This window comes from Podarcis erhardii (genome assembly GCF_964252035.2).
Source record: "Podarcis erhardii genome assembly, chromosome: 5".
Classification (NCBI taxonomy): Eukaryota; Metazoa; Chordata; class Lepidosauria; order Squamata; family Lacertidae; genus Podarcis; species Podarcis erhardii.
The window spans coordinates 16,310,052-16,337,794 of NC_138509.1; the positions used below are offsets into that span (position 1 = coordinate 16,310,052).

Genomic DNA, 27,743 nt, shown 5'->3' on the forward strand with positions numbered 1-27,743 from the left:
GTGAGAGTCATAGGACAGCGTCTGAGAACTCAGTACCACGACTCGAGTTAGAAGAGGCTTTGATCCATGACAAGGCATGTTCTCCTTCATGGAGAGCACGTGTTGCGGGGGGGGGGGGCTGACAGGACACTCCAAAGTTGTGGGGTGGGCTAATTGATCATTGGCCACTGTTGTGATTGGGCTTCCCTTGTTGTTGGGAAGAAGTTAATGTTGCCATTTGTTGATTGACAGCCAGAAATGTTAAAATTCCCTGCACGAGGCATAGAGCTTCCTCTTTTCACTCCGTGCATCAGATTGCCTGTCCCCCCTCCCTATATTTAGGGGTTGTTCGCTTTGACCTTGCTATGCCTGTCATGGGGTCATCTGCTCTTGGGGCAGGGGCCCGGTAGGAATTTTGTCCATTTGGCTGATTGGCTGGGGCCATTTGGTTTTTGCCTACTGTGTAGCAAACCGTCACAACTTGTAAGGTTGAGGTTAGGCATTGGTTTATGGTTTGGTTGGTTGAGGGGCATGGATTGGCTGTGCCTGCCCCTCTAATGCTGCTGCTGCAAGGGATTCCGTTAAAGGAATACAGGGGCTCACTACTGCTTTTGTCTGAACCCTGTCAAGGGGCTAGGGCCACGCAAGAGCCCCTGGTTGCATTTGGGGAAGGCTGAGGGCAGGTTCCCTGCTCCGTCGCTACCCCCAAATGTATTCCCCTTTTCTGACTTTCACAGGCTTGTGAAATGTCAGTCTGTCCCCCACTGGGGGGCAGATAGTCGCAACCAATGCCTAAGCAACCACTCACATTTTTGTATTTTAATAAAGTTGTGTCCAAAATTATGCCAAAAACCTTAAACAAAAAAATCTGTGTGATGTGTGAGTTATTTGGGGTGGCCTGGGGACCTCAACACGCAATAGGAACGACTTCTCTACTGTGTCAGGGACTGACTAGATGAGAAAGGCACAGGGAAAGCACAGAGGATTTGGATTTGGGTTCCTGGTGGTGGGAAACTGGCCATACCCCAGAGGAATGGAAGAACTGGAAAGTACTGGAGGCTGGGAGCTAGAAGGATGATGGAGAGGAAGGGAGAGGCAGGTGCCCCAGCACAAGGCAGGGACATGAGTCAGACTTGACTGTTCTATCACAAAGCCACTCTGATGGCTTCTCTGCTGACAGCTTGCAAGCTCCAACCACTTCCAGAACGAGGCATTTATTATTATTATTATTATTATTATTATTATTATTATTATTATTAATTTATATCCCGCCCTCCCCAGCTGAAGCCAGGCTCAGGGTGGCTAACAACAATAAAATAATACAACATTCTAAAATCATTTCATTATAAAATTAATTCAAATCAAATTAATGGCAACCATTGGGCTAGAGTTCTGTGAAGATTGCCAAAGGAGGGAGTCAGGCTGTGCCCTGGCCAAAGGCCTGGTGGAACAGCTCTGTCTTGCAGGCCCTGCAGAAAGATGTCATGTCCCGTGGGGCCCTAGTCTCTGCACGTTGCCGAGCAGAGAGCCAGGCAGACACAGAGAGGGTGACAGAGTGAGGGGCCTGACACAGAGGGTTAGGGAGTGAAGGGGGAGCTACTAGCCAGTCCATACAACTGTTTCATCAAGACAGGAGCAGCCTCTAGAAGTCACCGTTCATTCTTTGTCCTGCTTTCGTTAATAAAGAGACTAACTCAAAGTTAGTCTAGTGTTTCACCTTCTTTCTCTGATCTGTGAATGACCTGTTCTTCTCGTCGGCTCCCTGACATACTGTAAGGCACTCAGGTCCAAATACCTTGAATTAGTGGGGAAGAGGGAACCAGGAAACTGCCAGGAGGTTCTGAGCCTGGGAACACCTATTCCTGCTGGGAGATTTCAGTGCCAGAGTTGGGGATGATAACCTTACATGGGACAACTGCATAGGCCACTTTGGTATCGGAAGCATGAACGAAAACGGACAAAGGTTGCCTGATCTGTACTCGTAGCACAGTCCAGTGGGGCTTACTCCCAGGGAAGTGGGATAATGATTGTAGGTGAGTGGGGTTAATTGTGGGGAGTTTAATCAATGCAAATCAAGGCACGGCTGTATCTGCTAGGCTGAGGTCTGGGGTGTTAGCCTAGCAAGCAGTGAAAAAGTAAATGTTAAAAATGGCTTTTTCTTCCATTGGTGATTAAATTATTGCAGGTTCTTGCGCCCCAATCTTTAAAAGTCATGCATCTGAGGATCTGATTATAGGCAACAAATTAATGACTTCGTTAAAAGTCAGGTGATCAATTAAAATTCTTTATTTGGTCAAAGCCTCTATTAATGGAGATAATGCTTCAGGAGATTTGCTTGAGCAAATCCCATTGAAACGACTAGGACAGTGCTCCCATTTAGTCAGATGGAGCTTCCTGGAGAATTGTGCTCAAAATATTTTGTGGGGACAAGGTAATAAACTAAATGCATACTCGGTGACTCCGGACTCTTTTCTTTCTGAGGTCATTTAGTGTTCTCTCTCCTGCCCCCCCCCCCCATTGCTGTTGCTTGGCACATTTGTCTTAGGTACACTTTTAATTAAGGGGGAAATTCTTGTTCTGAATACTCATGATCAAGATGGTATTGCCCGAGGCAAAGCCATTGGCTACAAGTACTTCAACAGACCAAATACAGTTGCAACGCTCCCTGGAAACCATGGTAGAGAGCAGATTTCTGCCTTTGAACTAACATCTGAATGCTGTGTGTCCCACTTGACAGAGGGGTTAGAATCCTAGGAGCCAGGCAACCCAGATTTGTCATAAAATAAATAGATTTTAGAACAACGCAAAATGGCAGAGATTGCAGCAGACTGAACAGAATGGTGGAGGTACACTGACTTACAATTCAGAGAGCCTTTTTAGGCTAAAGGGTGGGGTACAAATGCTACTAATAAATTCAATTAAATACAACATCCTGGTATAATCTTAGAAGGAAAACACTGGGTTCTTTAATAAATTGCTTCCACCCATTGCCTCCCCTGTTATTCTTTCTAACTGACTGGGCTTTGGCCTTAGGTTTCTTGATGTTGTTTAGCCTGCATAGATATATCTATAAAAAAAGAGATAACACACTTTATTATGAAATACACACATGACCCCAGCTTGTAATAACAGAATGCAATTAATGTCAGCCTTGCATGGGTGATAAATTAGGGGCTGGGAATGGCTTTTATTTTCTGAAACATAACCAGGAAAAGAAAAAGTTTTAAATCATTTGCTAAGATTTCAAAAGACAACACCACCTCCAATCTGAGAATGAAGCTCTAAAATCCAATCTGCTTTAACACTTTTTTCTGTGGCCTGAAGGTTTCACATCCAAATAAAATAAAATAAAACGAATGACAATGCAAAGGAATACGATTACTGGACATGATTAGGATTGCACTCCAGAATAACAATAGCAGCTTTAAATCACGAAAAGATGTTAAAAAGCTTGGGCTAAATGGAAAAGCTTGTGCCTTGTGGCAAAAGGATGAAACTGTAGATACTAGGCAGGCCTCTCTAGGGAGAGCATTCCACTGAAAGGGGAGCCACCACTGAAAAGACCCTCTGTATTATATGGTTCATAATTCTCTGCAACATACATGGATACTGTGGCAAATGAAATAACAAGGAAAGTGTTTGAAAACCAATTCCTTCCAGTAGCACCTTAAAGACCAACTAAGTTAGTTCTAGGTATCTGTTTGAAAACCACCACTCTAGACCAAGATAGCCTGAGTTTATGGTATGTTTCCAGGTCAGAATGCTTCCTCGATGGTTTGTTGAATATTTACAGATAAATTGTAAACAGATAAAAACATTGGCAGGATTATTGTAATAACCTGTGGTTTCATAAGAGTATATATTTAAAGAAGATGAATAAATGAGCAAATTAAGTTAATTCGGAAATACAGAAGATACTTAAAATACATTTAAGGAGCCGCAGAAAGAGGGGGGAGCAGGTCACGTTTTGGAATGTCAAAATGAATGTAAAATGAGTGAAATGTCATTCACAAATGTGTGTGTGTGTGCATATATATATATGATGTAAATGTATTAGGAATTAATTGGGGAAATAATACGCAGGATGAATAAACTGAAAGTAAAACAAAGTGGAAGTATGAGGGAAGTCCAGGGGAGGGGGGCAGGAAAAATTGTAAAATTGTTAGAGAGATATTTCATAAAGGATGTATATATTTTAAAAACCCCATAAAAACTATTTAAAAATAAAATAAAATGAGTGAAATGTATAAAATGAGTGAAACTTGAAAAGTATAAATAAAAATTAAAAGAAAAGAAAAGAAGCCTTTGTTGCAACAAATAAACCATCAGGTCTCCTGGCCACTGATTTACTCCTTCCAAAAAAAGAAAAAGAAAAAAAGAATGTTTCCTCGATCTCAGATAGTGGCAAAATAGTTTCTTTTTAGCTATCCCCTTGCCCCGTCAAACTGACTGGGTTGGACCTCCTAGTTGTGACGTGGCAAGCTACCAAACAGAATGTTGCTTTTGGGCCCTGTGCCTGAATCTCATCCATCTCCATGACTGCTTTCTTTGTCACAGCTGTCCAACACAAATACTGGGGTTGGGATTGATTCAGGGAAGTCGTGCCCGAGCGCTGATTTTCACCAAGATCAGCGTTCTCGTTAGGCCAGCTTCACGAATCAAAATATTGATGCCTGGCAGGCCGACCCGAGTTTATTTGGATTATCTTGCCCTGTGCCATGAGGTCAGGCCCGCTGTTATTTCACTTGCACCGAGTGCTGTTTAACGAAAGACAAATCCCGGTCCCCAGGGGAACAAGCCAAGGAGTGTTGGAAGCTTTCCTCAGTGAAACCAATTGTGACCCATCATCGCAGAAATATTTATTAATATAACCGAAGCACAGATGACAAGTAGAAGACGCCAGGCTGCGCTCCGACCGGCAAACAAGGACTGGTGCAGTTTCTGCTGCTGGAGGGTGAGCCTGGCTTGGCTCACCTTTGCTCCTCAAATGAGGTTTCTCTGTAACAAATGCTGACGTCCTCTTCCTCTTGCTCCCTCTTCCCGCCCTGCTTCAGGCCGGCTGCCTGGCCTTTCAAAGATTTGTTTTCAAAGTGCCTTGCAAATTTAGCCAATTAAATGCTTCACTCAACTGCCTCGTTGTTACCAGACCACCAAAGTTTATATATACAGTGGTACCTCGGGTTAAGAACTTAATTCGTTCCGGAGGTCTGTTCTTAACCTGAAACTGTTCTTAACCTGAAGCACCACTTTAGCTAATAGGGCCTTCTCCTCCTGCTGCTATGCTGCTGCAGTGCAATTTCTGTTCTTATCCTGAAGCAAAGTTCTTAACCCGAGGTAATATTTCTGGGTTAGCAGAGTCTGTAACCTGAAGCATATGTAACCCGAGGTAAAGGTAAAGGTACCCCTGCCCGTACGGGCCAGTCTTGACAGACTCTAGGGTTGTGCGCTCATCTCACTCTATAGGCCAGGAGCCAGCGCTGTCCGCAGACACTTCCGGGTCACGTGGCCAGCGTGACGAAGCTGCTCTGGCAAACCGGCACCAGAGCAGCACACGGAAACGCCGTTTACCTTCCCACTATAAAGCGGTACCTATTTATCTACTTGCACTTAGGGGTGCTTTCGAACTGCTAGGTGGGCAGGAGCTGGGACCGAACGACGGGAACTCACCCCACCGTGGGGATTCGAACCGCCAACCATGCGATCGGCAAGTCCTAGGCGCTGAGGTTTTACCCACAGCACCACCCGCGTCCCGTAACCCAAGGTACCACTGTATAATAAATTTTTTTGTTTTACAATTTAGAACATTCACTTAGACAACCTTAAAATACCAATGATTTCCCTTCTTCTCTTTCCATGCTTCATTTTGCATGTCATAAATCCCTGCATATTTTACATAAACTAAACCATTCAGTATTCCATTCTTACTTCCATCAAAGCTTATTTACACTGTTGAATTTATTTTAATGTTGCCAACGTTTTCAAGTGTACATAATTTTCCCCATATATTCAATAAACATTTTCCAATCTTCTTTAAACCAATGTTCTTCTTGTTCTCTTATTCTATAAGTTAGATCCGCAAGCTGCGCATATACCATCAGTTTAAGTTGCCATTCTTCTTTGGTTGGGACCTCACTTGCTTTCCATTTTGGGGCTAACGAAACATGGGCTGCTGTAAATAACCATTTTTGACACCTGGGAATTTCCGTCTGAATTATCCCCAACAAAAAGGACTTTGGGTTTTTTTGGGAAATATGCTTTTAAACATTCCCCCCCCCCCAATTCATTATGGATCATTTCCCAATACTCTTTTACCCTTTTACAGGTCCACCACATATGAAAAAACATACCCTAGACCTCATTACATCTCCAACACTTATCTGATTCAGTCTTGTACATCTTAGCAAGTCTGCTCGGAGTTAAATACCATCTGCAAATCATTTTCAAGTAGTTCTCCTTCAAAGAATAACACCAAAGTTCAGTCTTACAAGTTCAATAAGGCAAGGGATTTGAAGAGTGCAGTGGGGAAAAAGAAGAAGTTTTAAGCTGGCATTTGGGTTTCCAGATCCAAAAGATAGATAGATAGATTCTTTATTGTCATTACACAAGTGCAACATTGCACAAGTGCAACGAAATTGGATGCCATCCCTTAAAAACAACAAAAGCAAAACAACAACAACAACCAAACAAACCACATTCCAGCCACACCCACACCCACACCCATCAAACTCCCAGGTCACACTATCGAGTTACTGCATTTAAGAAGGCCACAGCTCTTGGATAGAAACTATTTTTCAGTCTATTTGTCCTTGACTTGATGTTTCTGTATCTCCTGCCAGAAGGCAGTAGTACAAACAGACTGTGTCCCGGGTGAGATGCATCCTGCAGGATATTGTTTGCTTTCCTAAGACAACGGGAACCGTACAGTTCTTCCAAAGATGGGAGGGGATGACCAATAATCCTTTGGGCTGTGGTTATGACCTTCTGGAGCACCTTCCTCTTCCTAGCTGTACAGCTGGAGAACCAGGCACAAATACAGTATGTGAGAATGCTCTCTATGGAGCCTCGGTAGAAGGACACCAGCAGTCTCTCACTCAGATTGTTCTTCTTTAAAAGTCTGAGGAAATAAATTCTCTGCTGGGCCTTCTTCACCAGAGCAGTGGTGAATGATGTTGATTCAAGTTGCAAAAGGGACAGCTTAGGTGGAAGCTAGACACATATAAAAAATGCCATGAAAATGCTTTTTTAAAAAGCATTTTGGAAAAATATATTGAATTTGCCATAAGCTCACTACTGCCATCTTGTGTCACATTTGTATAATGCACTTAAAACACACTTAAAATGTTTTATTTGCAGCTGTATAGCTGAGTCCTAAGGGACGTGAGTGGCACTGTGAGTTAAACCACAGAGCCTAGGACTTGCCGATCAGAAGGTCGGAGGTTCGAATCCCTGCAACGGGGTGAGCTCCCATTGCTCGGTCCCTGCTCCTGCCAACCTAGCAGTTCGAAAGCACGTCAAAGTGCAAGTAGATAAATAGGTACTGCTCTGGTGGGAAGGTAAATGGCGTTTCCGTGCGCTGCTCTGGTTCGCCAGAAGCGGCTTGGTCATGCTGGCCACATGACCCGGAAGCTGTATGCTGGCTCCCTTGGCCAATAAAGCGAGATGAGTGCTGCAACCCCAGAATCGGTCACGACTGGACCTAATGGTCGGGGTCCCTTTACCTTTACCTTTTAGCTGAGTCCTTCCTTGGTAAAAACAAGCTGTTTAGGAACTGAACCCAAAGGCAATAAAACAGGGACAAAGGGTGGTGAAGAATTGTTGTCCACAAATCTAGCACACTTGTTTCTGTTTATGGGGAATGTTAAAGGCTGCCTTCAGATGTCTTCTAAAGGTTGCATAGTTAGTTATTTCCTTGGCTCATGGGTTGCATAACTCTATACCCTCCAACATTTCTCTGATGAAAATAGGGACTTCCTAAGGAAAAGCGGAACATTCTGGGATCAATTCATAAACTGGGATGGCTTCTGTAAATTTGGGACTGTCCCTGGAAAATAGGGACATTAGGAGAATCCATAGTCCATTTTTTGTCAATCCATTTGGGGCACAATCCAGCTTGTTCTTATTCAGAAAGCATATTACAATGAACAGGAGCTCTTCAGAATTTCCAGACCGTGCTGTGGAAGAATATTGAACGATTCTCACTTTAATGATACAGTTGTTCTTGTAGCTCCAAAGTAAAGTGAACAGTTGACAAATATTGCAGCTTTTAAATTTCATTAGTCTGTCCCATTACTCAGACTGTAATAATAACTGTTGCTTATTCAGACTGTCTCATGGCTCTCCCTTCTTGCCAGTACTCTGTCACTATCTTATTATGGATGTGTGAAGCTGCCTTCTCATTCGTCCATTTAGATGGAAAACAGTACAAGACAAAATTTGGCTCAGATTGCAAGAGGGATATTTTTTTCCACCGTTGTACTAGCTCTATAAATGTGCCCATGTGGAGGCGAAGTGGTCCAATAATTAGAAAGCAGTTAAAAAAATAAGGGGACAGATCTACCTGTCGATGCCTCTCCAGGATCTTAATCATGCTGCTTGAGATTTTTTAAAACCGAAAATGGGTTGAAACTGCCATCTTGTAATGAGGCATCGCAACAGGTGCTTAAGTCATTTTTAGGACACTGCTATGTTATTTATGAAGGGACGTGGGTGGCGCTGTGGGTTAAACCACAGAGCCTAGGACTTGCCGATAAGAAGGTCGGCGGTTCGAATCCCTGTGACGGGGTGAGCTCCCGTTGCTCAGTCCCTGCTCCTGCCAACCTAGCAGTTCGAAAGCACATCAAAGTGCAAGTAGATAAATAGGGAAGGTAAACGGCGTTTCTGTGCGCTGCTCTGGTTCACCAGAAGCGGCTTATTCATGCTGGCCACATGACCCAGAAGCTGTACGCCGGCTCCCTCGGCCAATAAAGTGAGATGAGCACTGCAACCCCAGAGTCGGCCACGACTGGACCTAATGGTCAGGGGTCCCCTTACCTTTACTATGTTATTTATGAGAATACTTTCTGATGTTTTTACTGATGCATTTTGCTTTCTATTACCTTTTTGAAAACTGCCCTGGGATCATTTTGGCGAAGGAAGGAATAGAAATCTATAAATAAATAAATCAGTTGACAAATATTGCAGCTTTTAAATTTCATTAGTCTGTCCCATTAGTTATAGGTGAAATTTTGCCGTGTGGGATTGCAGAAGATCTAGCAAAGCTATATCGGGCTTGTTCACACTTCTGATTGTCCCGCGCCCACAAAGCACAGGTCCGAGTGGTTTCCCACTTGTTCCGTGTTTCCCCAGGGAATACCTGCCTTTTTACCACTTAATCAGAGCAAACTTCAATCTGCAGAGAACCCGCTTGACGTTTGCTCCGATTCAGCAGTAAAGAGCAGGTTTTCCGAGGGACATGTGGAAGTGGACCATCTTCAATGGGCAGAGATGCCTAGTGCCACCCAACTTTGGGGGAGCCCAGTACATGCGTGACATTGCCCGCACCATGTGCACATGTGATGTCACGCGGCAGAAGGAGGCCACAAGGCCTGTCGCAGCTGCAGGGAGGCCTGTCGGGGTCTGCTGAAGACCATGGAATATTGAGGGGATCTGCCCCCTTCTTGAAATTTGTTGGGAGCCCTCGAGCCCTCACCCCACCCCGATGGCACCCCTGTGGGTGGAAGCCCTGGAAGCCCTTTTTCCGCCTGGCCTGAAGGGGCTCTGATTTACTCCAACTACAAAATCTGAGGCTGCTGAGGAGGCCAGAGACCATCTCTTAGTGCAGACCCAGGTGAACAAGCCTGAGCTTCCACAGTCGGCCGCCATGAACTGCCATTGGCAGGATTAACAGCAGCAGATATGTTGCAGGCTTATGTTAATATTTTCTTCTCTCGCTGTTTTAAACGTGGCTTCCTTTAGTCATGTTTATTTTGAAATCTTGAAGATAATATTTTAGTTTCCTATAAATTCTGTTGCTTTGAACATCTGCTTGACTTTTGTTTTACTCTGGATTGTTTTGTTTGATGGTTTAATGTAGGTTGTAAGCCATTTTAAGAGTCCCCCCTTAAACATCTAAAGCTGGATAGCAATAACTATCATCATCATCATCATCAGTGCGATTTTTTTTTTTTGAAATGCATTTTATTATTTTTATTATTTAATAAATTTTATTATTTATTTTTGACAAAGTAATAATCATAAATAAATAAGAATAAAAATGTGCACCCCACCACTGAGACCATTCCATTGTAACCAATCTCCCAAAATTTCAACACCTCTTGCGATGGTTTGACCCCTTTCCGTTTTAACAGTACAAATTCTGCAAACACCCTCCATATCTCCTCAAAATCATTTCTCCTGCATATTCCCCATTTTACCTTAATGGCACATGTTAATTTATCATTAATAGCTATATACCATACCTCTTTGTTCCATTCTTCCATTTTATATTCTGCTTGCCCCTTCTACTTCCTAGCTATAGTAATTCGTGCAGCTGTCAATAAATTTGTGAGCAAGTCCTTCACAGCCTGCGAACCTTCCACTCCATTGTAAGTTGATAATAATGCTACCTCTGGACTTTCGGTCAGTGCTTTCTGTTATCCCCTTAAAAACCCTTTGCCAAAGATATTGTACATATTTTTACAATAATATTTACAATAATAGTGCAATTTTTCTAGAAAGAAAGGTGCCGGAACTCACCGTGAATTATGGCAATGGCACTCACCTGAGAGGTGCCGGAACTGAGTTCTGGAGAGTTCTGTCTGAAAAAAATCCCTGATAATGATGATGACGACGACATGTAGATGAGCCCTATGTGGTACATGAGGGGGGAAATAACATATTCATGTAATGGTGCTTTGAAGCATCTTCTGTGACGATTCACACTTCTGTGGGAAAGCTTGGTTTAAACTAAGAAGTGAACAGCCAATTCAGCCACGCATCAAAAACATCATCTATTGACATGGCTCACATTTACATACTCACATGTCTCTATAAGATTTTTGCCCCAAATCCCCACTCACGCCCCCAAATCTATTAACATTTCTGCTGCTCAAACAGACCATGTTTTGAACGAATAACTTGTATTTTACAACTTCCTCACAAACGCAACATACAAATCTTTCGAATCCAGTGTATCTAAATATACACAAGTATTCCCCATGTTACTTTCTTTATTTAAAATCATTATGAGGAAATTTCATGACTCACGGAAATTCTTTTCTCTCTGAAATTCTCAAATATACACATTTTCAACAGCTCAAATACTGTGTCAGCATGAGCAATCACTTCTAGCTTTTTTTTTATAGCCCTGCAGCTCATCTTGTAACTGAGCTCATAACTTCTGATCTTCTGAAATGAATATAAGTTTACTGTCAAAGTGTAGCTACATTTATAACTTACTTCCCCTTAACAGCATCATCACCAAAAGACCTTTTATTTAGAATTAAGTGAGGCCTTGTCTCATGTTTCCTGGAAGAGATTCTAGATGTTATAAATCGTGCTGCTTGGGGAAGTTCTGTCAGAATAGTTCGGCTACCGCAAAAGAAAGTATAAATGAAAAAATCTTGTGCAGAAATACTGCTTTTCCCGACAGGAAAAAATTAATTTGCTGGCAGTGGGAAATATTTCCTTCTATATATCTTTCACTACAGGCTCACTGCATTCTCTTATATCAGAATCTGAGCTATGAGCCAACATGATTTGGGGACTTTTCTGACAAATTCCAAACTAGTGTTTTCATTGAAGCTGTCAGGGGTTCTAGGGCTTGAATTGGGAACCTCTTTGCCAGAGGCTCCAATCCTATGCAGCAGGGGTTTCCAATGTGGTACCCTACAAATGTGGAAGACTCCAATTCCCTAAAGTCCCAGCTAGTATTCTCTCGCTTGCATTCCCAAGCAACTGGTATTCAGAAGAAAACTGGTATTCACTTTCACCAACCTACGCATCGTTTTCTACACTCCTATTACGTCTCTCCCTTACCCATATTTTTTCTAAAGTAAAAAGTCCCAGACATTGTGACTGTTCCCTGTATGGGTGTTGCTTGAGTCCCTTGATCATTTTGGTTCCTTTTTCTGCATCTTCTATAGCTCTGCAATATCCTTTATGAGGTGCAATGGCCAGAACTTGATGCTCATGTGAATTTTAACTTGTAGTAGTATTTTAAGTTTTTGTATGTGTTATATACTGAGAACAATAAGATCCAAAATGCAGCAGTCTGATTGGTCCTAGAACAATAGGATTCAGAATGCAGCAGTCTGATTGGTCCTAGAACAATGCAGCAGTATGATTGGTCCGCAGGAGCCACCCAATTCAGCTCCAAGTAGAAGTGAATCCACAACCTGATTGGCCTACAGGAGAATCCTGGAATTAGCCAATCACGTGCAGCCCATTGTGTATATAATGTATATAAAGCAGATATTGTGGGGGAACTTCCATTCCTCCACACCACTATGAGCAGAATAAAGAGCATGAAATCCACTCTCGACTCTGAGTATAGTTTTAAATTATTGTTGTACTTTTAAAATTATTGTTGTAATTGTAAATCTTGCTTTGTATTTTTGTGAACAGCTTTGAGGTTTGTTTGTTTACAATTAAGCAGTGTATAAATTTTATGAAGCAAGCAAGCAAACAAACAAACAAACTGTACACAGTATTGTGTGTTGCACTGTAGATTTGTATAAAAAGCTGGGATTTTGGCGATTTTAGTTTTGATCTCTTTTCTAACAATTTCTAGCATGGAACTCACCCTTTTCACAATGATGTACTCCAATACAACGTGCAAACTTGGGATTGTGGGGCCATGACTTAACCATGGGATTTTGCTTTGTGCTTAGATGTCAGATAACTGAGAAACCCCTGGCACCTACCCTGGTCACTTTGATACATGGTCATATGCAACACTGGTCAAATTTATCTACTTATCAGCATAATGTTGCCAGAGTTAATGCTTGATTGCAACCACTAGCTGTAATTTGATGTTTCTCAAAGTTATTTTAAAGTGTTGAAACTGTAGGATTAACTTATTGCAAATCACTGTCAGTGCTTGTGGCAGAAAAAAACCCCGATTAAATAAATGTTAAAAAATAAGAGGATAATAAAAACATATTCAAGTTCTCATAGGATTCCCTGGTGGGAGACGTCGGATGCTTTAAAGTATAGTTGGGTAACATAAAATGCCTTGTGCATCCTGGGTTTTCTTTTCTTAAGAATGTATGAACTCTCAAAATGGGGTTCTATTAAGACTCAAGCTGTGTACCTCCAATCAGACCATTCAGGTTCATAAATCACTTCTGTGAAGCAAGTGCTTAAATTACTGGATGAGTTTTTCCCCTCTACTGCAACAAAATGTCAACTACCTGGGGATATATTTATCTTTATTTGTACATGGATGACACATAGATTCTCAATATCAGAAGGATGGTATATGTGTGTTACTCTGAAACACTCTCTCTATAAATCTCTTACAGCTGTTCCCTATAATTTACTAGAATTGATTATTCTCTCCACTGATTAGCCACTTTCCACCCTTCACATCCTCCGCTGTAAATTGAAGAAGGAGCCGTATTTCAGTGGGAGAAGAGATCATTACAAACCTACAGGGAGATTTATTTATTCACTATAAGTTAGCAGCTCTTTCTGAATTTGGGTTTTCAGTCAATCCCACATATATTTATATTACAGGGAATGTCCAGAATGTGGTCACTGTCGACATTCACATATGAATCCTGACGATCCCAGATGAATTTTTTGAATGCTTGAGAATAGAAATGTGTTTCCCCATTTTTCAAAGATTTGCAAGTGAAAGCTGACAATCCCATTTAGATGGCTGTCAGCATTCACTGGTACATCCTGGATTGTTGCTGTTGCTGTTGCTGTTGCTGTTGTTGTTGTTGTTGTTGTTATTGTTGTTATTATTATTATTAGGACACTGAAGGCAGTATGAGAGAGCTATCATTGCTTGTGGTGTGCAAACTCCCATTCACCCTGCCCCACACCCCAAGTTTTGCAGTTTTATGTTGTGATTCACAAACCTATGAAACTGGTTTGACATTGTCATTGAAATTCTACTCAATATCGATCCAGAGCAGATTCCAATGTATAGTTAGCAGAGTGAAACTTAAACACGTTGCAGGATTCCCCCCCAAATAGACCAGAGGCACTTCATCCAACAGAACTTTATTGCTACTGAAGGCAAATGAGCATAATAGTCACAAATCCAATACATTCAGGATTGACACTGGATAAGAAATCCAGTTGCAGCAGACTTAACGTTAAACTTACAAACTTATAATAAGACTAAGCCTTAACACTACGTACTGCGTACTGTGTACAGAACCCCACACCAGAACTAAAGAGAGATAGAAAGAGAAGGGGAAACCTGGGCTCCTTCTGGCCACTTATTATAGTCAGCATGACTTTGACAGAAGAGATAACAGAACCAGTTTCGACCAGCTGTACTCAGCTTCTCTGAAGGAATAACCCAAACATCACGGACCTTCTGCTTGTTTCTTTCACACAGAGAAGCTTCCAGAACAGTCTTGAACTAAGTAGAATAGGAAAGATCTTTACACATCAGAAAAATACTGTCTTTACTAAGAAATGCAAACTGACAGACATAACCAACATTTCTCCAATGAAAATAGGGAAGTGTTATTCCATTATTATTATTATTATTATTATTATTATTATTATTATTATTATTATTATTATAGTTTGGATTTGATATCCCGCCTTTCACTCCCCTTCAGGAGTCTCAAAGTGGCTAACAATCTCCTTTCCCTTCCTCCCCCACAACAAACACTCTGTGAGGTGAGTGAGGCTGAGAGACTCCAGAGAAGTGTGACTGGCCCAAGGTCACTCAGCAGCTGCATGTGGAGGAGCACGGCACAGGGCACGCCATGGCGTCCTTAGGGACAGGGAGCACTGCGGCGCCCATAAGGATGGCACGGGATGCCGAGTGCCCTGTTCTATCCCTATGGCGCTGTGCACCGTGCCCCTATGGGCTGTTCGCCCCACTCCTGGGCACGCTGCCCCAGGTGCCCAAGAGTCTTCCTCCGCTGCTGATTGCGGCTCTTCAAGAGACTGTTGTGCACCCAAAACAGCTGCATATTCCTTATGCCCCTATTTGCAAAAATACCTCATTATTGCTGCTTGGGATAAGGAGCATGCAACAAATGTATATGTGAGCTGATATATGTACATCTTGGGATAGTACCTCTCTTTCCTGCTGCTTATATAACTTTGAAGCCAAGAGATGAATTATGTGAATTGGGGTGAGGTGGGGGAAATCAATAGCTCACATCAACAAGCTGTATTTCTAGACAGATAGCTTAAAGGCCTTTACAACAAACCCTGCCTCTCCTCTCCTCTAGTCACAGGGCATATTCATTTCTCTCTCCGACGCACCCCCAGTTCTCTATCAAACATGATATAAGGCTTGTCATGGAGGATTAAAAATAAAAGCCTTTTGAGAAGGGATTCTGTGCATTTTGGAGCCACTGTGAAGCAGCCTTAATTAGGAAGGATGACAAACAAGGAGGGCGAAAGACAGAGTTGGCTGGCTTAGCGAACTCACATGGAAAGGGCTGGGCTCTGTTAGGGCCAATAGTCGCAGTTTTAATGACGTTTTAGCACAGGATGTGATCAAAGGTGTTAAAATGTTATTAGACTTCCAATATACAGACCAGTAGAGACATCACCTTGCCAACAAAGGTCCTTATAGTAAAAGCTATGGTTTTCCCAGTAGTGATGTATGGAAGTGAGAGCTGGACCATAAAGAAGGCTGATCGCAGAAGAATTGATGCTTCTGAATTATGGTGCTGGAGGAGACTCTTGAGAGTCCCATGGACTGCAGGAAGATCAAACCTATGCATTCTGAAGGAAATCAGCCCTGAGTGCTCACTGGAAGGACAGATCATGAAGCTGAGGCTCCAATACTTTGGCCACCTCATGAGAAGAGAAGACTCCCTGGAAAAGACCCTGATGTTGGGAAAGATGGAGGGCACAAGGAGAAGGGGACGACAGAGGATGAGATGGTTGGACAGTGTTCTCGAAGCTACAAACATGAGTCTGACCAAATTGCGGGAGGCAGTGGAAGACAGAAGTGCCTGGCGTGCTCTGGTCCATGGGCTTACGAAGAGTCGGACACGACTAAACGACTAAACAACAACAACATACAGACCAGTACCGTATGAAATATGTTCTTTATCGGTTAGTGGACATAATTTGGCTTGGCAATTCACCTTTCCTCTAAGTTGGTCTTCAAAGTATAAAGCAGAGCAAAGTATATATCTGTAGTGAGCAACTCTGGTTCCCCCCAAACCAGCTCTCCTGTTGAAGACCAACCAGTGGCTCAGGCTGCAAACATTTTAAGCCCTTACTATTCTCCAGCACATTCTTCAAGTTCTTTTCTTGCTCCTTATGGGGAGAGAGTATTGTGTGGCAGGAGTACCTGTGCTGTGGAACTCCCTGACATTAGAAAGGCAGCCTCAATATAGTGAAGCCCACTGAAAACTTATTTTGTTTCAGCAAGCCTACCCGGACGTATATTTTAGTTACTTATTTTTGTTTTGTTTTTTATTTTGCGACTTGATTTAGATTTTCTGAGATTTAAAATTGCTTTCCTATTATAACGATGATGCACCATGTGTTGTTTTGATGCTGTTCTCCACTCAGGGATTTGTTTTAATGAAGAGTGGACTAAGAGAGCCCCAGATAAATAAAAAAAAATGGCTTTTGTGCAGCTTGAAGTCTCCTCTGGTGGGTTCACTGTCTGTCCTTGTTATATACTGAAGTTCTCACCCTGGGCCAGTAGGGGGATACTGTAGATAGTTTTCACTCAGGTCCACATATGCAAATAAGGAACTGAAAGCAACCTTCAGTGATTGGATAGTTACAGAAAGTTGTTACTGTTGCTTTGTAGTTGAGCTCTATATAAGCAGGTTGGGTGAACCCTTCAGCCCAGTTCTGTTCTGGGCCTGTGAATAAATGAGCTGTTTGAAGAATCACTGTGTCGCCTGATATGTTCACCCACAACTTAACAGTCCTCTCTTGTTTCTGGATTACAAAAGCCCAGAATTAGACAAATTGGATTCATTGTAGATAAAATAAATAATCCCAGGTTGCATTGGGATTGTAAGAACAGGCAGTTGTATTTAATAGGCCTGGGCGATGTATCGATAGGTGTTTTCACCTGGTGGGCGATGTATCGAAAGGTGTTTTCACCTGGTGGGATATCGTGGGTGGGGCTGGCTGGCTGGCCGGTCCCATACCTTCCTTCTCTGGCTCAGTGGGTGGTTTGCCTTTTCCCTCCCTGTGCTGGACACTGGCGACAGTGGGAGCGGTGTCGGTTTCACCCTGGGGCCGGTGCCAATGCGCCTTCCTTTTCACCATCACAATGTATTACTATATTGCAATGTTTAGCCAGTAAATCCGCTCCACTTCCCAGTGGGGAGGAGTTGCGGTGGACCGCGTGGCCACCCACTCCCCACTGGGGGTGGGGGATCCTGGTCACATCAGAGCCCGGCCAGCCAACCTGCTGGGGCCGTTTAAATGGAGGAGCGAGCCAGAGGACTTCCTCTTTGGTTCGCTTCCTCAATCACTCGGCCTCCCTCCTATTTTGCAGGTTAGGCAATGGCCTTGCTATGGACTTCGGTTGGTCTCCTTGGTTGTCCAAGGGGCCTGGTAGGAATTTTTCCACTTGGCCACTTGGTTTTCGCCTACTTCGTAGCAATCGTCACAACTTTGTTAGGGTTGCGGTTAGGCATTGTTTGACCTTGTGTGGGGGAGGGGAGGTGTGGCCATCACCTTCTCCTCCATGCTTAAGGGTATTCCGTTAAAGGAATCCGGGGGTGTTGATCTAGTCTGAAGCCCAGCTGGGGGCTAGGGCCTTGACACGACCCCGACGGGAACACCAGGGGGAGCTTGAGTTGGTTCGCATCGATAGGGCTTACCCTTACTGGACTTCCTGCACAATGGGCAAGAGTCAGATACAGTCAGGTTCAATCTGGGGAACCAGGTTCGCGTCTCCGCTCCTCCACATGCAGCTGCTGGGTGACCTTGGGCTAGTCACACTTCTCTGAAGTCTCTCAGCCCCACTCACCCCGCAGAGTGTTTGTTGTGGGGGAGGAAGGGAAAGGAGAATGTTAGCCGCTTTGAGACTCCTTCGGGTAGTGATAAAGCAGGATATCAAATCCAAACTCCTCTTCTTCTTCTTCTTCTTCTTCTTCTTCATCATCATCATCATCATCATCATTATCATCATCATCATCAATGCCTAAGTCAATACCGCTCACATTCTGTAATTTCAATAAAGTTGTGGCCAAAATTTGCCCAATAACATAAAGCTAATATCCGTGTCCTTGTGTGAGTTATTTCCAACAAGGGGGTGGCTGTGGGGTCTTGACACGCAATGCATTGTGATGTTGAAAACGTGATATCACCCAGCCTTCTTATGTAATGGTCTGAGGTTTTCAGTCACCTGGCAGGTCACAAAATGCGGATGGTGGGTTGCAATTGTCTTCATGGGTCACACGTTACGTAGGGCAGGATAACATTCCAGGACACCCCCCCCCCCTGCAAAAGCAACCACTACAAACCCAATCCAGGAACTGAAAGCCAAAATAAAGAAGTCAAAACTGCCCCAGCTCAGAGGGCTGCTGCTGACAGCCGTAGCAGAAATGTTGAACAACAGACAAGGCGAGGGTTTGTTCAGCTTTTGACTGAGCAGAGCCTTTCAGTCGCCAATATCCCCTCATCCAGATTCATTCTCCCTCCAGTGCTTCGAGCAAAGCCACAGAAAGCTCCATTGAGGAGATTAAGGCCAAGAGCTCATTCTCTCCCTGTGCCTGGGATATTATCATTCCTGTGCAGGATGGGAAAATACTTTACCTCTGGCCTTTCTGCGCTTGCAACACTCTGGTATGTGGGTGTCTTTTTGAGTAGCTTCTGACCAGCTTTTCACATCGAGGCTTAGCAAGTGCTTGAAGAGAAAATTTCTGCTGAATGTGTGCCCTCCAACATTTCACAGCTGAATGTAGGAACACTCGTATGGACTTATAAGGTCCCTGTTTCCACTCCAAAAACCACTGCCTGAGTGCTCCCCCCATCATGCCACTCCACTGTGCTTTAATGAAAGCTCTTCTGTGCTTCCCAGGCTCTGTTGTAATTTACTCTGGATTCCCTGGCTTTCACGAATTTCCGAAGCTGTGCGTGTTAGAATAGACCCATTTTAAAAAAAGCAACGTGGGCTAAAATTGCCTCTGGGGTCCCTCTGTGTTTAGGGGCCCTGAAGCTTAAGCTTCATTAGTTTCATAGTAGATCCATCCCAAATCCTTTCCACCAACATTTAACTTCTATAGACTTGGAGGACTACCCTTACAAAATAAAATAAAAATCTTCAGCTGACTCAATGTTCCATACCTAGTGAGAATGCTCAGTTCTCATTGGATTTTTTTTTGGGGGGAGGTTCTCCTACCTTTAGGGTTCCCTTAAGCCTGTTTATACCTCTCTCTCTTGTGGCTTTTGGCTACAGAGACATTGACGCTTGCTTCTGAGCTATGCATGCAGAGAGAATGATAACGCCAAATGGAACCTTTAGGTTCAGTGACTAGCATGGTAGCAATGGGAGAGGAATGGTAACAAGGTTCTGCTTGAGGGTTCCTTGGAGGCATCTGCTTGGCCATTGTTGGCAACAAGATGCTGGACTCAGTAGACTTTTGAAGGGCTCTTCTTATGTTCTTATAACAAAATACAAAGGGGTGCTTTTTTCTTAAAGCTTGCAATGATTACATAAATTAAACATGGTCTATGCAGATAAATATAACTGAGCCTCGCACGTTTGTAAATTACAATAGAATTCAGTCTCACCCATCTCTTACAAAATGCTTTGGCAGAATAAAAAAAAAAGTCAACTTTTTCCAAAGCAAGTAAGCATTTGATGTCAACGAGAACATTTGGTAGTTCTCAAAGAACAACAGTTTCATTGTCCGTATTACCAGCTTTCTCCAGATCCTGACATTTTTGTCAGTAATAATAATAATAATAATAATAATAATAATAATAATAATAATAATATATTACTTATACCCCACCCAACTTGTAATACTGAGCTTTGGTGTTATTCTTTGAAGGAGAACTACTTGAAAATGATTTACAGATGGTATTTAACTCCGAGCAGACTTGCTAAGATGTATAAAATCAGATAAGTACTGGAGATGCAAGGAGGTTGAGGGAACATTCTTTCATATGTGGTGGACCTGTTAAAGGGTAAAAGAGTATTGGGAATTAATTCATAGTGAAATTTAAAAAGAAAGTTTAAAAGTGCTTTTCCAAAAAAACTGTTGGGGATAATTCAGATGGAAATTCCCAGGTGTCAAGAAAGGTTATTTATGTACGCCACTACTGCGGCCCGGGTTTAGTTAGCCCCCAAATGGAAAACAAGTGAGGTCCCAACTAAAGAAGAATGACAACTTAAGCTGATAGAATATGCGCAGCTTGCGGACTTAACATATAGAAGAAGAGAACGAGAAGAACATACGTTTAGGAAAGATTGGGAAATGTTTACTGAATATACGAGGGGAAATTGTGTACACTTGAAAACGTTGTCAGCTTTAAGATAAATTCAACAGTGTACGTAAATAAGTTTTGATGGATGCAATGATGGAATACTGAATGGTTTAGTTTATGTAAAATATGCAGGGATTTATGACATGCAAAATGAATGATGGAAAGAGAAGAAGGGAAGTCATTGATATTTTAAGGATGTTTAAATGAGTATTCTAAATTGTAAAACAGAAAATTTAATAAAAGTGCACACACACACACACACACACACACACACACACACGAGAAGTTCCTGGGATGCTTTTTTGTCTGGTCTGGTTTCCTCTGGAAGAAATTGAAGCCTTTAAGGCATTGTGCAAAATTTGAGTTTACAGTATTAGCAAGCATACAGGCTGAGCATAGGGGGAAGGCAGACAGCTTAAACAATACAACAGCCAATCCGTTGCATCACAAATGATCTGCCAGAGATGCAGCCCCACAAAAGTACATTCCAGGGCTCAACGTTATCTCTTCCTTTCTCTGTTTCGCAGCTGCTACTCCAGCTACTCCAGTTGCGTTGGACTCTAACTCTCGTCATCTGCAACCAGCATGTAAATAGTTATGAACGATGGGCATTGTAGTCCAACAGCATCTGAAAGACCACAGGTTGTCCGTCCCTGTCCCACCCCCCGGCCCAGTCACATCCCTGCCATAAATCAAACTCACAGAATTCATTCTAACCACTGACATCTGGTAGCAAACAATAGAATAGATACTAGCATATCAGAACTGGTTGTCTGAGGCAAGCAAGATGATGAAGAAGAAGAGTTTGGATTTGATATCCTGCTTTATCACCACCCTAAGGAGTCTCAAAGCGGCTAACATTCTCCTTTCCCTTCCTCCCCCACAACAAGCACTCTGTGGTGTGAGTGGGGCTGATTGACTTCCAAGAAGTGTGACTAGTCCAAGGTCACCCAGCAACTGCATGTGGAGGAGCGGGGAATCGAACCCAGTTCACCAGATTACAAGTCCACCACTCTTAACCACTAGACCACACTGGCTCAAGAGAAGTTATGCTGGAAGAAGTAGACACAGCAACTTTGATGAGCAAGTAAAATCCTCAGTGATACATTGAGCAATAGATATTGGTCATAATATAGACATGGAAGCATGGGAACTATTGTGGAATATGGATATCAGATTTACAGCATGTTATGGTCTAAGAGAAAATAATATGAAAATGATATATCAATGGTATCTAACACTGAGTAAATTGGTAAAAATGTATAAATCTAAATCAAATAAGTGTTGGAAATGTAAAGAGAAAGAAGGTTCTTTTATCAGATGTGGTTGTCTTGTAGTAAGGTTAAAGTTTATTGGGAAATGATATATAATGAATTGAAAAGGATGTTTGAAACAACGTTTGTAAAAAACCCAGAAGCTTTTCTTTTGGGAATTGTAGGGACAGAACTACTGAAACTGTACAGAAACTTATTCATGTATGCTACTACAGTGGCAAGAATGTTACTTGTCCAAAAATGGAAAGAAGTCCCAGCAAAGGAAGAATGGATACAAAAACTTATGGAATATGCAGAAATTGTGAAACTTACCAGAAGAATAAGAAATCAAGATAACAAACTTTTGATAAAAGAATGGAAATGGTTTCTTGAATATTTACAGATAAATTGTAAACACATAAGAACATTGGCAAGATTATTGTAATAACCTGCAGTTTGATAAGTATGTATTTAAAGTAGATGAATAAATGAGCAAATTAAGTCATATGCAGGATATGCAGAAGATATTAAAAATAAATTTAAGGAACCGCAGAAAGAGGGGGAAGGAAGTCAACTTTTTGAAATGTTAAAATGATTGTAAAATTATTGAAAGGTATAAACCTGAAAAGCATTTCTTTCTTTTTTTAAAGACACAGGAACTTTGGAGATCAGAGCGAACCACTTTGACACTTGTCTGGCCACCTATTGGGGTACGTGCAGCAAGAGATCAAGCCAACAACACTCTCTCTCTCTCTCTCTCTCTCTCTCTCTCTCTCTCTCTCTCTTGTTTTTGGCAAACTCCCACAATGCAGAGATTGATGCACTCGGGAGTGCCTGGTTTCAGAGCACCAGTGACTGATAGCTCCATGTACTGCTTATTCTTATTTGCAAACAGTCTTGGTGAAATGCTAGCTAACTGGGAAGGGTGCTGCGAAATGTGGATTTCTGCTGGCATAGTCCAAGCATTCGGTTGATGGTATGGACAGATACATTGGTGCAAATGTTAACAACTGGGATGTTACAAGGGTGGGTTTAGTGAACGGGGTGGTTCCACTGCACCCATGTATAATGAGACAACTTCTTCCCTCGCCTGCGACTGCAGTCTGCGAAAGAACAGGCTGTCTCTTCGAAGCATTTGTGCTAGCTTGTTTGGGAAGCTGATATTTTTGCCTTTGTGCTTGGCATTTAAATCCTTTTCTTTTCTCCTCCTTCCAGTGGCAGTATCAGGGACATGAACTTTGAACATGTTGCGTCTGATTGCTGTAGGACAGGTGTACAGATAGGGTTGAATAAATGCCGAGAAAATGTTGTAGTCACCAAATGGCTATAGATGTCCTAATTCAAGACACTCAGCGTTATATATTAGACAGGAGCCCTGCTTGAACAGTAAAAGAACACGTCACTATATATCCCTGTCAGATTAAAAAACTAATTTGAAAAGATTAATGTATTCCATTCCTGTTAGCCTGAATCAGATACCGCTGTGCCTACAGCACCACTGCCTCCTGATTATTGAATTTTTATGGCCTTGTAATTAATTGCAGATTCCCTGTTTTGTTCTATTTCTTTTTCTCTGACATTTTAATTTCAACAAAAAGCAGCGGTCTCCATGCAGCCTCTCTCAGGAGATCCTAATGGCCTATAAAACAAAATGACTTATAGATATGGCACCCACTTCAGCTGGCTAGCGATTGTTCGAAACCTTGCTGATCATGCGGAATTTAATTTCCCCCTGTTCCTCTACTGTACTTATTCCTTGCCTATTAAATTGCAGCTCTGCCGTCTTGACTAACAAATGGATGTAACAAAGTGCAACCCTCCGGTAATATATTACTGTTACTACGGGCAAATTTTTATCCCTTAACCCCCCCCCCCAGTTTGTTTTATCTACCATATTTTTCGCTCTATAAGACGCACCAGACCACAAGACACACCTAGTTTTTGGAGGAGGGAAACAAGAAAAAAAATATGCTGAATCTCAGAAGCCAGAACAGCACGAGGGATCGCTGCGCAATGAAAGCAGCAATCCCTCTTGCTGTTCAGTCTTCTGGGATAGCTGGGCAGCCTGCATTCGGTCCATAAGACGCACACACATTTCCCCTTACTTTTTAGAAGGGAAAAAAGTGAGTCTCACAACACCTTCAGCTAATCTGGTGCCAAGTGCATTGCTCTGCTTTCCTTTGGACCACAGAAGCAAAGGTGAGAGGGGCATCATGTCATCTGGGCAGCCAAGGACCTCAATAAGCACTGCCCGGGCCTGCCCCCTGGAGAGATCATTTTGGTACTGCTAACGCAGCAAAAAACAACGCTGGAGGGAGCAGTTGAAAGTTATAAGCTCAACCTGATTGGCTTTAACACTACAGGTTGCCTTTGTCGTCAGCAGAGATCATCATGTCTCACTGGTCGGTGAGGTGGTCAATGATTTTGTTGAATTGGGCTCCACCATGACCAGAAACATCTCAATAGACGGTCTCTCCCATATTGGTCTCTACAGCCACAGCAGGCTCTGTAACTCTCCAACGGTTTGACTAAACATCTGAAGGAGCCCTGTCTCCTGAGACAGATGGAGGCCAACCAGCTGAACTCTCTGTGAAAGAAATCCTACACTGACAGCCTTCTGGAGAGAACAGTCCCATGTCTCCTTTAGTACAGATCCTCTGGTCCCCACATCCAGTGGCCAGTCTTTACCCTTCCCACTGTGCATTTGTTCTGCATGGGGTTAGGATTCACGCCGCGTGGAAATGATGTTACGTGACTTAGGTGAGGAATGAGTGGAGAGCAAAAAAGGGCAAATTATAAAGCAAATACTTTAGTTGTTGCAGTGAATAATGCATGAGCAAGCCACAGGCAGAAATGTGTTCAGATACATCAAATAATTCCACATATCAAGCACATTTCTGAAAATCAAAGTCAGGGAGAATAGTGCCTAATTTTTTCCCCGTCAGATAAATTATTAACAAAGTATTTAGTGCAATCGTAGCAAAGCCTCGCTAATTAATGCAAGGAAGCTGCTTTCCATTTCCACCCAACGAGGCCTTTGAATTCGTGCTTGCTTGGGGTTGGGGTAGCCTAAAAAGCAAACAAAAAGAAAATCCTTAGAAATGTGGCTGCTTCTTACCCTGTCTCATGTTGAACATTTGAAACGCAGAAAGGAAGAGAGAAATAGAAGGCTTGGGAGTCACTCCTCGTGACTGAAAGCCACGACTGTTCTGGTACCATTTAAGACGCTAAGAGCAAACTCCTATACATGTCTACTTCGAAGTAAGCCTGGTTGAATTCAATTGGCATTGCCCCCAGGTGACAGAACATTTAGAGGTGTGCTATGAATTAGGAAATCCTACCTTTGCAATGAGCTGAGTTGATAACCCCCTTGACAAGCCTTTTGTTCTCTGAATCAGCCTCCATCTGCAATATGGTGGCAACAGTACCGGCCTACTTTTTTTAAAAAAATATTCAAAGTTATAACAAAACATATTTTCCAAAAACATATCCTTATTCCCCCCCCATTTCCCCCCCTCCCCCCCACAAATCCCATCCTCCCCCCCCCGACTTCCCTCAGTTCCAGTCTTTGGTTTCTCCAATAACGCTATTTTCTGCATGTTACAGAATTGTGTAGATCTTCAAACTGTTTAGCTAATTATTATCAGCAAAAAAAAATTGAATGTTTATTTATAGTACCGGCCTACTTTTTACCAGGGACGAGGGTGGCACTGTGAGTTAAACCACAGAGCCTAGGATTTGCTGATCAGAAGGTTGGCGGTTCGAATCCCTGCGACGGGGTGAGCTCCCGTTGCTCGGTCCCTGCTCCTGCCAACCTGGCAGTTCGAACACACATCAAAGTGCAAGTAGATAACTAGGTACCACTCCAGCGGGAAGGTAAACGGCGTTTCCGTGCGCTGCTCTGGTTCGCCAGAAGCGGCTTAGTCATGCTGGCCACATGACCCAGAAGCTGTACGCCGGCTCCCTCGGCCAATAAAGGGAGATGAGCACCGCAAGCCCAGAGTCGGCCACGACTGGACCTAATGGTCAGGGGTCCTTTTACCTTTACCTTTTACTTTTTACTAGGTTACAAGATAAAGTGTGATTTTATTTCAGGAGAGAAGAAAAGGTGTTGACATAATACCTCCATATATATATATATAGAGAGAGAGAGAGAGAGAGAGTTAGAGAGTTGTTTGAATTATTCCAAATAATTCTCCCTCTTTGTTAATGTGGATTTTTCAGTGCAACTTTGCTGTTATGTTATTTTCTTCAAACACTTATGCCTGAAAAATGCATTAGAAATTATTGTATTGTTGTTATGGTATAAGAGATAGAAGATAAGGTGTAGCAAAGAGGGAGGGGAAAAAACTCAATGGGAAATGGGAAGTTGGCAAAAACAGAATAAAAACATATTATGTATTGGGGTGTATGTGTGAAATTTTTGAAAATGTATTAAAATATAACTGGAAAAAGGTACATTTGAAAACTTGCAATATATTTATTAAATTACTAATGGGTTCAATATTTAAAGAAAATTAACTTATTGTATATAATTGAAAATCTCCATGATAAATACCATGGGCTGACAGTACTGTGCATCACAATCCTGAGAAAAATGAACAAAATGATGCTGAGTCAAAAACAAATGCACCTCAAGATGCACTGGGGCATCTATAACTTATTCTCACAGTTTTTAATAGTCACTTACCGTAGCAATGCTGTGTCTATATTTGATCACGATTGTGGCACTGAAAACCCCTTGCAGTGTTTGGCTGTGCTGCCATGACATCACAGAATGCCTGCAGAGACTTCCATGCATGCAGCAAACCTGCTGGGAACAGGTCCAGGGCCATGTTCTGTTAGGAAAGGGATGTCATTCTTGCCCTTGACAATGATGTCCCCAGCAGGGACTTAATAGGAGCGGATGCAAGTATCTGTGTCCAGACTGAACATCATATTCACAGGGTTTCCTCTTCGTATAGAGGCTCTTCCTTCCTCATGTTTTGCTCATCATGACAACCAAGTAGTACTAGTAAAATAACAAATAGCACAATTCAGCCATCTAGTAACATCCCTGCATTTTTCTAGGGAACCATTTTTCTTCTCCTGTGGTAAAGGCGGTGTATATGGATTGCCACAAGAGAGGCAAGCTTTTGCACACCAGCATAATTTCACCACAATGCAATGCCTTACTTAGTCACTCTGAAAGTAGACAAAATGGTGATGTTTTGGCTCGCTGAGCCTTCAGAGTACATAAATAACATCTATTATTGCACATAAATTACATTGGAGTGCGGCAGCTCATTCACCTTTCGAAATTTATCTGCATAGATTAACATCTCCTCGCACAAGTTCATGAAACAAACTGGAATAGAGAATAAGCCAAGCTACAAGCTCACAGAAGAGAATTCACCAAGCAGGGCAGGTGTAGTCAAGGGGGTGCCCTCCACAGGTTGTTGGACTATAATTCCCAGCAGCCCCAGGCAGCATGGAATGATGAAAGTTGCAGGGCAGCAACATATAGAGTATACCACATTGGTTACCATGGCATAAGGTTGTATGGAATGGTAAGCTCTCATTTATATGGACAAAGGTGAAGGGTTGTTTTCGGGTTCAGAATTGTTCCAGGACGAAATCTGCCTCATGTCTCTGGTGGCCCCACTGTTTGGGGCCAAGGACTGCCCCACAAAAAGTGTTGCATTGAGCTTGCTCCTATCTGCATAACACGTTGTCCTCAGTTTTGTTTCTTGTGTTAAGGGCAGTGCTATTTTTAAAGAGGTGCCGCAACTTGCCATGAACACCTCTCTCGTTCTCTTAGAATGGCAATGGCGCCCACTTGATTTCTAGGTGGGGGGGAGCCCTGGATAGAATCATTTTGCCCATGGAGCCTGTGGCTATGGTGTTCAGTCCCTCGGAGGCTCCAGCAGA

General features: G+C 42.6%; 2 long non-coding RNA genes across 2 annotated transcripts in view; one reads left to right on the forward strand and one right to left on the reverse strand.

The window, feature by feature from the left end:
* The first annotated feature begins 7,372 nt into the window (after positions 1-7,372).
* LOC309343194 overlaps positions 7,373-27,743 on the forward strand; it is a 244,646-nt gene continuing 224,275 nt past the window's right edge. Inside the window, exon 1 of the long non-coding RNA XR_014157171.1 lies at positions 7,373-7,435. This is a non-coding gene — a long non-coding RNA (uncharacterized lncRNA). The remainder of the gene's footprint in view (positions 7,436-27,743) is intronic.
* On the reverse strand, positions 7,724-19,574 carry LOC309343202. Its single transcript, XR_014157179.1, has 3 exons — positions 19,490-19,574; positions 10,714-10,824; positions 7,724-8,150 (listed from the first exon to the last, which is right to left on the reverse strand). It is a non-coding gene; the product is annotated as an uncharacterized lncRNA (long non-coding RNA).